Genomic DNA, 13,917 nt, shown 5'->3' on the forward strand with positions numbered 1-13,917 from the left:
TTTGGGTAAGTAGATCGAATACATCCAACTTTATAAAATTTTCAAAATCTGAGTTCAAGTTTTATAAAGGGATTTTAATAGACTAATAGTTTGCCTATTGTCTTCATCATTTAATTTCTAAAATATTCAAAAAGTTGCCTTGGCCATTATTTTTTGGTTTCTTTTCTCTACAATGCCAGTGATGGTATGGTTTTCCTTACACAAGGATAAAAAAGTAGAATGGTGACTAAGCAACATAGTGTAATATTAGAAGCACCGACTCCAGAAGAGTTTTTCTTTCTCCAGGACTAAATTCTCTCTTTTAGAGTAACACTTTTAAATTGCATAAGAACTATTATGCTCTTAAGTCTTGAAACCCAATACTAACTTTAGTTAAGAAGATAATCTAAAAGGCCTTACCAATTCCCTTATGGTCACTATATTCCAGACAGTACATTGTTGCTAGAAAAAAATATATATAATAAATAAAAGAAATTATCCCAATCTCAAATTTAAAAGGATTTATTTGAATTAACAAAATTAGTACTTTATATGACATGAGTTATCTGATTCTAAGTGAATGGGAGTAAGGGTGTAGAGAACACAAGCAGGAAAATACAAGGGGTCACTTTGGCAGACTATAATTTTTACTATTGAATCCAATCCCAGCAGATCATAATTACTCTCCATTTTGAATTATTCACTCTAACTATTTTAAGCAGAACGTTATGTAACACTGGGTATTACCTGACTATAAAGTTATTGGAGGAACAGAAAAACCAGGCTCAAGGCAAATCCCTAATTTCTTTTTCTGATTTAACTTATTACAAAATGTGAATTGAGTCACTTTTTTCTCTAGGGTCCCTCACCCTCAACACACACATAGTATGATTGATGATTGTATAAATTATGAACATTTAAGCCTTACTAAGTCAAGTTTCCAAGTAGAGGACAAAGCAATGTCTCAAAGAGTACAGAATAAAAGAACCTCTCCGGCAGAGAAATCTTTCTAAAACAATAATTCACTTATAATTATTGAACATGCATGTATTTACTTGACATTATTAAATGGTGAACACTGAGAATGCAAAGACCAAAGGCACAATCCATGAACTCAAGGAATTCAGTGTCTCTTGAAGGAGATAGATAAGAAATTCAGTAATTCTACTGAAGTGTAATAAATGCTATAAAAGATGCCATCACAAGTTATTAAAATGATACAGAAAAGACATCTTTATTACTATGCATGTCCTTGCTTGCATATTTTCCTTGCCTTTCAGCAATCCAACTGATACTGAATTACCTGAACTTGACTTTCTCTCATACAGGCATAATTTCCTATGATAACCATTTCCTGCCAGTCACTAAATCTCACCTAGCCTTGCTTTCTTGCTTTGACCTACACTGATCCAATTGTATAAAACAATGACAGCCTTCATCTGTTCAACAAGTCTTTTTTCACTGCCTTGGAATACAGCAGCGACCAGACTGTGAACTTGAGGATGGGAAGGCAGCCGAGGAAAAAAGGTCTACATGGGGCAGTCTACAATAAGTGGGTATTACCAGGGGACATCAACTGTGCAGAAGGGGACTAGATGGCCTAAGGAGAGTATTGCCAGGAGCAGATATCTAGAAGGAGGGGAAAGTTTGTCATGATAGAACCTTGCTTACTTTGAAATTTACCCCAATTATGTGTTATTATATTGTTTATTAACATGTTAATATTTTTAAACTACAAGACTGTTTATACAACATCGTCAGCTTCCTGCAGTATATTTTGAGTGGCAAGAGCATTTCTCACTAATTCCACTTGCTAAAATTCCCACTAAAATTACTATTTAATTGGAAATGTTATCTGAGAAATAACACATTATCAAATAATTATCTTTATTTGTCCAGTCATTAAATCACCTCAAATGATCACAGGGAAATGATCACAGGGACTGGAGGAAACTGCCAGTACATGGAGATGATCCTCAACAGGGATTTGAGAGAGAGAGAGAGAGGAGCAAAATGGATAACGGAAGAGTTGGAGCTTAAGCACTTGAAGTTTGAAAGCTCTGGAGCTATGCAAAACAGAGAGAAGGAGGATATTTTCAGTAACACATTAATATCATTTCATAAATAGGTTCAGATAAGAGCCAGATCATAAAGCATTAGCAGAATGATTTTGCACATAGTGAGCACTTTTTTAAGAAGTCTAATTCATTAACATATCTTCTTTCCACTGCTCTTTTCTTCCTTTGTCCTTTCCATTGATGGAAATGTATTCAAAGGAAATAAACTTCTAATCACCAATATAATTTTGAAGATAAATATCAGGGCTCAAAATGCTTTCCCTTTTATTTAAGCTACTTTTCCAGCTTTAATTATAAATGTGTATTGTTCTCCCAACATTCCTCCTACAAAGACCTAGGTTAGATTTCAAGTTCAGAATACTTGCAGAATTCTTTAACATATGAAAAATACTTGTATAAGAAGTTGTTTACTGCTTCAAATTTAATTTTAGCTTCTATGGTAATATCAGTAATCAGCTATGTGAAGTGCTACTAAGTGCAGCAAGCTTGTTGTAAATATTTCCTAAAGGATAGAAACAGAAATACTAAAATGAATTATTCAAGCCAAGAATTACAAAGAGAGGGCCTTTTCTTGCTGATCACCAGTGGGTAAAAGCATATTCACCTCAGTTTATAAAAAAAAAGTTTCTTGATATTAGCTTCGGAATTTTTCTAAATGTTAAAAGAATAAAAATAAGAAAATAAATAATTTGATGCAAATATTCCTTTAATTTTTCTGTAGGAAGCTGAACTAAAAATCAAGATATAAAATCATTTATGGGATATATCTGACAAAGATAAACCTTTAGGACCAGAATTCTCTGACAAAAAAAAAGCATGAATTTCAGTTTGCAAAAAGCCCCTGAGGTGTGAAATATGTCTTTCTCCCAGAAGCCTCTATTTCACTGGTGCAGAGCTCAATCAGTATTATATATCCTGCATCACCTCATGTAAAACAATAAAATGTGTGCGTGTTCACTACTTAAAAATTATCCAGCCATGACTACATTAATTGTGAAGCTTTGGTGACTCTATTTTCACCTTGAGTATTTTCTTAAATTATCAGCTCAGGTGTTTTCATTTGGCAGTTTCTTATTAGTCATATACTTAGCCATAAATCAATGGGAAATACTACTTTAGGAGGGAAAATGGCATGAATATCTCACATATATACTCAGCAGCCAGTTGACAGATGTGGTAATTTCATCACTATTTACTGTAAATTCTTCTGCAACAGACAAAATAAATTTGTTTTCTCCATTTGGTATAATTTAGTTTTATAAGAATGTAGTCTTATGAAATATCAAAGAATACTTTATGGCTAAAGGTACAAGTAAAGTAAACTTTTCCTCATTTGGGTGTATTAACTCTCATGCAACAAAGTAAAGAACAGACAAGAGTTTATAATCAAGAAAACAGTGAAAGAGAGAAATATTCAGGTTCATGAATTGTACCAAACTGTTGATGAATAAGAAAAAAAAACTTCACCTATTATGCCTTTCCATTATATGATAAAATATGATGTAGTACAATGAAAATAATCTTGCTGACCAGAAAGCCTAGGTTTGGAGAGTGGCTCTACCATTTGCTACTTAGAAGGCCTTGGGAAAGTCATATCACTTCAATGGGATTAAGTTTCATTATTTGCAAAATATTAAAGTATGTATATTTTAAAGAAATTTGTTTTATGTTTTGAAGATATTATAAAGCTTCAATGATTATCTATCCCTGCAACCTGACACATAATTGGCTCTCTATAACACATGTAACTATGAATATTACACCTTTAACCTTTCATGATTTTATTTCACTTCTTCCTTTTGATTTAAGTAACTCACCTCACTGCCTATGCACTTAAGGTTAATAAATACTGGAAACAAATTGGACCCTAATCATGTCCGTGTCATCTCTGATTATTTTTTCCTAAGAGGTCTCTAGTGAAATACAGTCACTTATGTCTGTCAATTAGCTTAGATCTTAAACATATAATGTTTATTATTTATGTACACACTTTTGTAAACTTTGGCAATTATTTAGACGCACAAAATGACATTTCATAATGGAAGGCATAAATCTTCATTTAAGCAAAACAATAGTAACTTAATAAATATTCTAATAGCTGCCACCATTAATGGATATTAGCCAAGATATTGAGCTATAATAGATAATATATCTGAGGACGAAGAAGAGGAGATAAGGAGGGAATAAAACAAAGTCAGGAATTATGCATAAGATTATGCTAGGAGATCATTTCCAGGATGAAGATATTTAACAGAGAATATGTAATTAATAGTACTCTTTAATTATTGTAATGATCTTCATATGATGTTAAGGGAACAATGGATTTAGAACTAGAATATTAATTTGAGTTCAATACATTCTACTATCAGCATGTAAACTTATCAATTATTTTATTATTTTACAACTTAATTTTGTATCATATATAAAGTGGAAATAATTGTCCTTTGAGCCTCATAGAGTTGTAACATAATTTGAGATAATGTATATTAAAGCTTTATAAAAATGCTTTACAAATAGTAAGCAGTATATAACTATAACTAATTATATTGGTAGCAGTGATGCTAAAAATTTTTCACGAGGTAAAGTTTTTTGTCACTTGCTAGTGGACTGACAAGCAGAAGCACTATCTAATGAAAGAAGAATAAACACAGTCTGAAAGACCCTTTCACTAATATTATTCTGGTCAAGTCTTGTCATTTCATTTGCTCCTGTGTAAGTTAGATATTATTAGCATTATTCAATAAGGTTGTAAATTGTAATTAAAATACCACTCATTAATGGTCTAGCAGAGTAAAAAGCATATATAACATTCTCTTTCTATCCTCCCATTTTTACTATTCAATTCTAAAACCTGCACCAACCTCAAGCAAAACGATGATGTGCTTTGCCTTCAGTGACCCAAATCTTTCTCCATCCCAGATGAACAACCTATCCTGAGACCTCTAGATCTTGACCCTTTGGTAATCACTCAGCCTCTCTGCATTCAAGAGTCTGTTTAGTCATCACTCAACATTTATGGAACACCTATTATGAGCCAAACACAGAAATGCTTAAAATATCTCTTGCCCTTGATGTGCTCCCAACAAAATCATAGAAATACCTAAGTGTTCTAGGTAAAGAGGAGAGTCAAGTCAAAGCTAGGAGATCTCTAGGGAATGATATTAGAGTATAGCACCACTCATACAAAATAAAACCTTTTCTAATCTACTTCTCTAGTCATAACAACCAAATAACTCTCCAGCTTATTTTTTTTACACTTTTGATGTTTTAAGTATGTATTTGGTCATATTTTGACCAAATATATCCCTGCTGTTAGAAAAAATATGTTCAGATCCCACTAAGCAAGTGAATAATACTGGTAGAAAAATTTAAAATCATATTTAAATATTTATTTGTGATAATCAGTGTAGTTCTTCTTAGTCATCAGAAAGAGGGGAAATGTCTAGCAGGGAAAAATACTAATATTGATAATGTGCTTTGGGGACAGATTTTGATAATTTAAATTTTGTAATAGTGTGATGAACTTACTGAAGTTAGAAAAATACTCATTTCACTTTTTTATAATTGGGAAACAGGTAAAAAGAATTTTTTATATAAGTATTTTAAACAAATTTTAGTCATTGTCAACATTTCAATAGCTCTGGTTTTAAATTTTGTTACCTATTTAAATGGCAAATTTCAGAAAACTTTTCCAATAAGTGAGAGAAACATAGAAAAGGGAACATTTGAGTGTGAATTTCCCTAGGACTTATTACACTAGAAAGGCTGCACATTAATGAGTAAAATGTGAGGAATTAGGGGTGGATCTCAAGTGACAGAATGATTTAAGAGAATACTAAGCTGCTTTAAAGCTTCATATACTGAATAATGGCAAAACATAGGAGCTGGGAATTTCAAGGGAACTAATCTAGGGTCATGTGAAGAAAATGTCAGCATAAAAGGACACATAAAGAGCTAATTTCTCACCTTCAATTAAAAAAATGATTACCATCGAATTCAAACTCTGGTATAGACTTATTAAAGGCCTATTATGTTAATTCCTTGTATTAATGTATATTATATTTTTATTTAGCTGATATAAAAAAATAAAGCCTCAAGAGAATATTAGCAGATTTCGGACCAAGCCTATTAAGGAAAGACTTAAATACAATATTTTATAATATAAACTTTTAAAAAATATATTATCTTTATTTGTGTGTCTATAGATACTGAGAGAAAAATATATATGAACCCATGTAGCTTAGCATATACATATAAATACAAAAGTTAAAAACAGGATTTATTATCAATACTATTACTTTAAAAATATTTAGCTTAATTCCGAAAGAATTTTGAAATAAGAATAATATATTTCCCACATAAATCCTTTCATACAATGTACTCATTCCTTTCCTGGTTTTATTACTGATAGAGCATGTAAAATGAAAATATACATTATTCTCTCATTTCACTCTTTATTAAATTATAGTATATGATTTTGTTTCAAATATAGTTTCATATAACTGAAACTATAAACATAGCAAGGAAAGATAGAATATAACAATATAACAGTGTTAAGATATATAGCTTAATACAGACGCAGTTTTTAAAAATTACTCTTGGTATCTGTAGCTGCAGGGATTCTTTTGTTTGCTTGCTTGCGTCTTTCACTTTTCTCCTTTCTTTCTTTGCTTTCTCTTCACTCCAATAAGTTCTTCCAAGATAAAAATATTGGTAGTAGGCATCCTTTTTTAGTTATGATTGTTTACAGAATTCAAGAATGATTCTGTCTTTATTTTCCTAAATGAAATTCACCTCAGCAGCAAAAATTTGTGTGTTTTTAGATATAAAAGTAAAAAGCCCATTTAGAATTTAAAAAGAAAAATCCAAGTCTCAATGGATTGTATACTTTTTTTAATTTTGAAGCCCATTCCTCAATTTAAAGATTTTCTCCTTCCTCTCCAAGTTGAGAGGTGAAGTTTACAGACCATCACTCATGCAGGTAAGTGGCAGTGACTATGGAGCTCATGTCATTTTTAGTTGTTTCGAAGTGGCCAATCATAACACTTACACTCTATTCTCTTGATATCCAGTGTTGGAACTAACAGATGGCAATCAGTTGTGTAATCACACCTTTAGACTTCTCATAGATCCTTCAAAAGAGCCATCACTCTGATGTTCTAACTGTGCTCATGCATACATGCTCACATCTGATCTGTCTACCATTTTACTTCTACCAACTTACTTCTTCCTCATTACTGGGCACACAGAAATGTTTATGTCTAATCTATGCCCTTCTCAGGGTCCAAGGAAACTTCTAGGAGAATTATGCTTCCAATCTACTTGTTCTTTCCCTTATATTAGGGTTGCTGAACACATAATAAAGCTTCTGTTTTCAAACTCTAGCCAGAAAACAAAATCCCAGGGTATTGTACTCTTTCAGTCCCTGCAACTTAAATGAATTCTTTTTTTCTTTCTATTACTGAAACATCACAGATTTGGTCTAGATCCTGCTGCTTGCTACACAGAAAGCCAATCAGTGAAACAAGTACTGCCAGGGAAGAAGGTTTTATTCAGGTGCTGCAGCCCAGGAGATGGGAGTTAAGTCTCAAATTCATCTCGCTGACTGACTAAAATTAGGGCATTATATGAAAGAAATGTAACTACATGTAGAAAAACAAGAATTAGGAAAGGGTAAGAAAGATAATTTGGTCAACACAAAGCAGGTGGTCAGATAGGTAATCATGATGGGTGAAGGGTCCAGCATCTTATTGTCCAGATGCAGTGACCTAGTAAACTTCAATTCCATGATACTATCTAGAAGGCCTGAAGGTTGGTTTCCTGAGAAAGAAACTTGAATAAAACAAAGGAACTTTCTCAAGTTTCAAGACTGGGAGAATCCATTTCTATGTGTATTCAACAGAAGCTATAAACATAAGTTCTGTGAGACAATTATGTCAGTTTCAATTCACCCCTACCTTTCTATTTTTCAACTCCTCAATCATGAGGAATCCACCTGGCAATCTTTTAGCTGCTTCATGCTGAGGAGGGGTGTTGTGGGCAGCTACATGCCATGGCTGTCCACGTGGCTACCCAGGAAACAAAGGTTAATTTACTACTATAGTTTTCTTTTGAAACACAATCTTTCTCTCTCCAGTATCCTAGTGCCACCAGAGACAAATCACAAGACCAGCCCACCTGCCAAATAAGCTTTAGTCCCATATACTTGGCCTGATTACCTATACAAACTGCAACAAGAATCATTGTCCATATAGGTTCTCCTAAATTGTCTTTGCTGGAACCTCTCACAAGGCCATTTCCGTTAAAGCCTTAGGAAGAAAACCAGTTCCCCCAACTGCATCCCACAGGTTCTTATTAAACATATATGAACAAGCACATTGCCATGAATTAATAATATTCATAAATAGTTTACAAATTCTAGATATTAGGCAGAGGGAAACAGAAATAGGCCTCAACTTCTGTTTACAAGAGTATACGCTACTCAATCATTAAAGTCTATAAATAGCTCAAAAGAAAACTATGATCCAGCCTCTGAGAAACAAAGCAAAAAGAATCAGCAACATTTCAAACAAGAAAAAAGCCATGAAAATTATTTCAGTTCTTCATTAGTTCAGTCCATGCAATCAACTTCTGCTCTGCTTCATATTTTATTAGGAATCTTTATAAACACATCAGCCGTTCAATTAGAGTCCTGAAAGTTTTCTCTCTAATCTCATGGCACAACATTTAGGGTTATCAGAAACCTGCATTCTAGAGACCTTTTCATGAACTCCCCTGAAGAAGGAAGCCCTGGGCTGCAGATGATTATAAGTCACTTTTTGAGAAGAATCAACAGAAAAGAATAATTGTGGATGATAAAAGTCCTAGGACAGTTATAAGTAAAGATGCAGTTGTGTATTAGTTCATTCTCACAATGCTATAAAGATACTACCAGAGAGTGGGTAATTTATAAAGGAAAGAGGTTTAATTGACTCACAGTTCTGCATGGCTGGGGAGGCCTCAGGAAACTTAATCATGGCAGAAGGGGAAGAGGCACATTTTACATGGCAGCAGGTGAGAGAGCGCAAGTGCGTGTCACCACAGGAAAAACATTTATAAAACCATCAGATCTCACTGGGTGCGGTGGCTCACGCCTGTAATCCCAGCACTTTGGGAGGCCAAGGCGGGCGGATCACAAGGTCAGGAGATCAAGACCATCCTGGCTAACGCGGTGAAATCCCGTCTCTACTAAAAATATAAAAAATTAGCTGAGCGTGGTGGCGGGCGCCTGTAGTCCCAGCTACTCGGGAGGCTGAGGCAGGAGAATGGTGTGAACCTGGGAGGCGGAGCTTGCAGTGAGCCGAGATTGCACCACTGCACTCAAGCCTGGGCGACAGAGCGAGACTCTGTCTCAAAAAACAACAACAACAACAAAAAAAACCATCAGATCTTATGAGAATTCACTTACTACCATGAGAACAGCATGAGGGAAACCACCTCCACGATCCGACCACTTCCCACCAGGTCTCTCCCTAAACACCGGGGATTACAATTCAGGATGAGATTTGAGTGGGGACACAAAGCCTAAGCATATCAAGTTGACAAGAAAATTTGGTTGTTTCTGTGACATACAATAATTTAACATAATAATCATAATCATTACTGACAACATACACTAAGACACATCATAATTTCAGAAATGTCATAAAATCCTGGAACACATACAGAAATATAACCCAGAGTATGTTAAAGACCACCTCACATTTTACAATGCTTTCTTTGGAGTTCTAACATACCAGATAAGCATAATATATCTCTCTTGGACTTTGGGGGATGGCAATACCCATAAAAGTTAGTTTGAGGTCAAAAAGACTGAATTTAGAACTCAAAATTTTGCTGTTGAAAATTCTGGCAAAAATCAAGGGTTTAAGGCACTTAATAGCACCAAATAGGATCACAGGTTACTATAAAATAGTCATTCATTTAGCCAAAATGATAAAACAGAAACGTTTACACTTTTATAGAGAGGAAACTCAGTTTCGTTAATAAAGACAGCATGAGGCCTACTGAATTTGTCTCTCCCTCTCCCTCTTCTTTTTCTTCTGTATTTTTACTCATAAGATAAAGAAAAATCTTTTATTATCACTTATATTAAAATTTTGTTCAAAAATCAAATTGTCCTTTGTATGTATGTTATTAATGTGAAAGCTAATTTTAATAAAACCTATAAACAAATCTATCTAATTTTAATCAGTTTGACCATAAGGTACAATTTTCATAAACCTTTATTACCTTTTACAATTTTCTTTTAAAGAACAAATAAATGCTCTAAGAAAACCCTGTTATTTCAACACACGAGCCTAGATGCTGGCCTTTCATCAGTGTGCTTTTGATATTAATTTTTAATTTATAAAAAAACCTCTCAACTAATCTCTTCCCTTAAAATCGGCCCTTACAATTTCATGAACCCACCTCTTCTGCCATAGTCCCTGGGCCTAGAGGGATTGAATAGTTTTACTCTCTAGCACTATGTCTTAATAAAGTAGTTTATTTTAATCATCACCTTTTCCAGAGTCTGAAGATAAGGCTTCAATGTGTCAATTCTCAAGATTTAGCAGGAGTTGGTGCCTTTTTCAGATGCTGGAGTGAAAGCTCTGTAACTAAACAACAAAAGGATTTGTTAATAGGATATTTAGACTGCAAAATCCTATCATTCTCTCTAACATGTCACGAATGAAAAAGCTGATTTGGTGTCTAGTAGATACTGCCTGCAGCACTTCAATTCAAACCACTGTATTAAAGTAAAGTTACTCACTGCATATGTCTAATTGCTAGCATTCTAATGACAGAACTGCAACCAAAAGCATCAAAAATGTGATAGGTCCTGTGCCAAACTTTTCAGAGAAAAACAACTAACTTTTTTCTCCATCAACAAAAAAAATGTTAAATGCAAGTATCAGTTTTGGAAACTCAGTATGAAGATAAACAATTTCCTTTCACTTACTTAAATTATATACAACAAAACAAGGACAAAGTAAAACAAGCACACAATAATTTAAGCTATTTAAAAGAGCACCATCACATATTTCTAAGATTGGTTCTTAGATACAATACTGAAAACTGATAACTTTTGCCACTAGAATCTTCAAACCAGTGCAATACTTGTGCATATTTTGTTTTCAAGTACACACATGAAGGCCCATGAGTAATAAATGGCTTAGGATGAAAAATTAATGGCAGCAGCTGCTACCATCATGCCGGCTGCAGCAGCGAAGTGCATCTGGGACTGCACACTCCATGGAGTCAGTGGGAGTCCTGCCCCTTCTGAGTTGGGATAGGAGCTCTCCGAGCCGCTACAGTCACCCAAAATGCAACAGCAGACCCAGGCCTCCTGCTCTATAGAGCAAGTAGGAGCCCTGCCCTCCCGGGAGGACTACAGCCTTCCAAACTGCAGCTATGGATCCTTGCCTCCTTGTGCTCTTGGGGGAGCTGGGAACAGATAGGATCTACCTTCCTGGGTGCAGCTGCAGCCCTACTCCCCCTGGCTGCAGACCTGGGCTTCCCACTCCAGGAAGCAGGCAAGAGCTTGGGACAAGCAGGAGCCCAGCCCCTTCCGAGTTGGCAGGGCAAGAGCTCCCGGATGCATCTGTGGCCACCCTCCCAGGCAGAGGACCGCAGCGTCTTTGCAGCCTGCACCCTCAGGGGCCTCAGGAAGGACTCCCCCAGTCCCTGCATGTTTGGCGGTGTCTGCTCCCACTGCCTGGCCTCTCTCCACTCCTGGTGCCTGCTCTGATCTTGAGCAGGAGTTGGGGCCAAGCCCTGGGGCCATGAATGGCAGCTCTGGAGGCAGATGGATTTCTGGGCGGAAGCGGGCCAGTAAGTCCCCACCTTCATGTCAGGGAGGGCCTGAAGGCTGGGGGCTGGACTGCCAGTCCTGCAGATGGGAGGGGGGCCCATGGTGCCTCTTCTGGCCACCCGTGGCTGGCCATGGACCAATCACAAGCACTTCTTCCCCTCTGAGGTCCATAAAAGCCCTGGGCTCAGTCAAAGCAGGGCAGGGGATGGCCAGAGGGAAGAAGGCAGAGGGGTGAGGGCAGAGAGAGGATGGGATAGAAGACCAACTGCAGAGACGGGTACCCTCTTGCTGATAGCTGGAGACGACGAGACGACCAGCTTAGTGTCTCCATTGAGAGGTGCAGAGACAACCTGCTGGCAGAAAGGGTCTAACTTCTTGGCTGAAAGCTTGAGACCTGCAGAAACGTCTGAATGAGTTGCCTGCAGAGAGGAGCCACCCTCTACAGGGCCTCCTCTCTGCTGACAGCTGAACACTCCACAGGATGGCTTGCCTACAGAGAGGACCTACGCACTCTTCTTAGCTGTTCTAACACTAAATAAAACTCTTCTTCTTCACCCCTCACTTGTCTGCATACCTCATTCTTCCTGGACGCAGGACAAGAACTTGGGCAACGGTGCCATGGCCACAGAGGTTTCTGGCCAGAAAAATAGACACCCTAGAGATCTTGAAACAAAATCACTAGAAAGTCTCACAATTTTTATTACTACTTCATCCAAATGAATGTAACTTAATTTTAATAACAAACACAACTAAATTATTTGAAAGAAATTCCAATTAATATCATTTTCTTAAGGAAATTATCTTTCCTGAATACTAAAACATTGTACCCATATCACAGTTTTTCCTCATTACCTAAAGGAAAACGTCTGAAACCAACTTAAATTATTAATTGAGTTGAATTGCCTTGGAAATAAACACTATTTAAAGTTTTTTTTATTCTCACCTACTTTTCCAAATGAGAAAATATATACTGTACTATTTTTGCTCAGAGCTTATAAAAATAAGTATTTTATTTATTTATTTATTTTTTGCCAGGAACCTTAAAGCTCTTGCAGCTCTGTTGATCATCTGGGGTAAGCAAAACCCATCAAATTTTAAATGGCTGGTGTGTTCTATAAGTTTTTGCAGGCTTAACAGTGGTATCTTAGGAACCTTAGATAAATAGAGCAAATGATGAACTTTTGGAAATGCATATGAAACAGAATGACTCTTTATAGAACTAAATACAAGCCTTCCATGAGAAACTTAAAAACATCAATGATTTTATATATGTATATATAAGTAAAACTCAGGAGAGAACAAATGGCAAATAAATGAAAATTAGAAGCAAAAACAACAAACAAGAAACAAAACCTCAAATATTCTCCTACTCAGTTTACCTTGGAGGCTACAGTGTTACTCAGAGCCTAAAAAGCGTAAGATAGATATTTCATTCCTAGTATACAAATTAATATCTTTAAGTCCACCAATACCACTATACATTCTGGGGAATTAAGAAATTCACTGTAGTCACATGATCACTAAGCACTTTAGTGCAAGTACAATCTATGCAGAATAGCAAATATAGTGTGAAGCAGTGCAAGCATGTCTGTGAAATTTGGCTCCATGTTAAATCTGGCCTCATGCTTAACTGTATTAAAAATAGAATTGCAAAATTGCCAATGTATTTCTTTACAATATTTCTTATTTTACCCTCATGAAAACTAAGGGCTTTAACTATGAGCAATGTTAATTAGGCAAATTTCTCTAATTTTCTATCAGGTTTTAAAAACCATTTTACTACCTAAGCCTTTTCAACTTTCTATTTTCTCTCTGTGTGCATGAAGACAGATATACAGAGAAAAGGGGAAAAATATTACATATGACTTACACAAATATCTATAACATGCTTGCACTTTCTCTTTTGTCCTATATTTTCTTTTTTTAAAAAGAAATAGCCAGTCATTTTACCTTAGGACAAAATTTTACCATAGTCCATAATTTGGATCAACTTTTAGGTAACTTCTGAATTGGATAAAATTATTT

General features: G+C 35.6%; 1 long non-coding RNA gene across 1 annotated transcript in view; it reads right to left on the reverse strand.

The window, feature by feature from the left end:
- Nucleotides 1–13,917, reverse strand: part of LOC134728762 (uncharacterized) — a 309,900-nt gene that overhangs the window by 2,384 nt on the left and 293,599 nt on the right. The window contains exon 3 of the long non-coding RNA XR_010109549.1: nucleotides 10,600–10,696. This is a non-coding gene — a long non-coding RNA (uncharacterized LOC134728762). The remainder of the gene's footprint in view (nucleotides 1–10,599; nucleotides 10,697–13,917) is intronic.

The sequence above is a fragment of the Pan paniscus genome, chromosome 1 (genome assembly GCF_029289425.2).
Source record: "Pan paniscus chromosome 1, NHGRI_mPanPan1-v2.0_pri, whole genome shotgun sequence".
Lineage (NCBI taxonomy): Eukaryota > Metazoa > Chordata > Mammalia > Primates > Hominidae > Pan > Pan paniscus.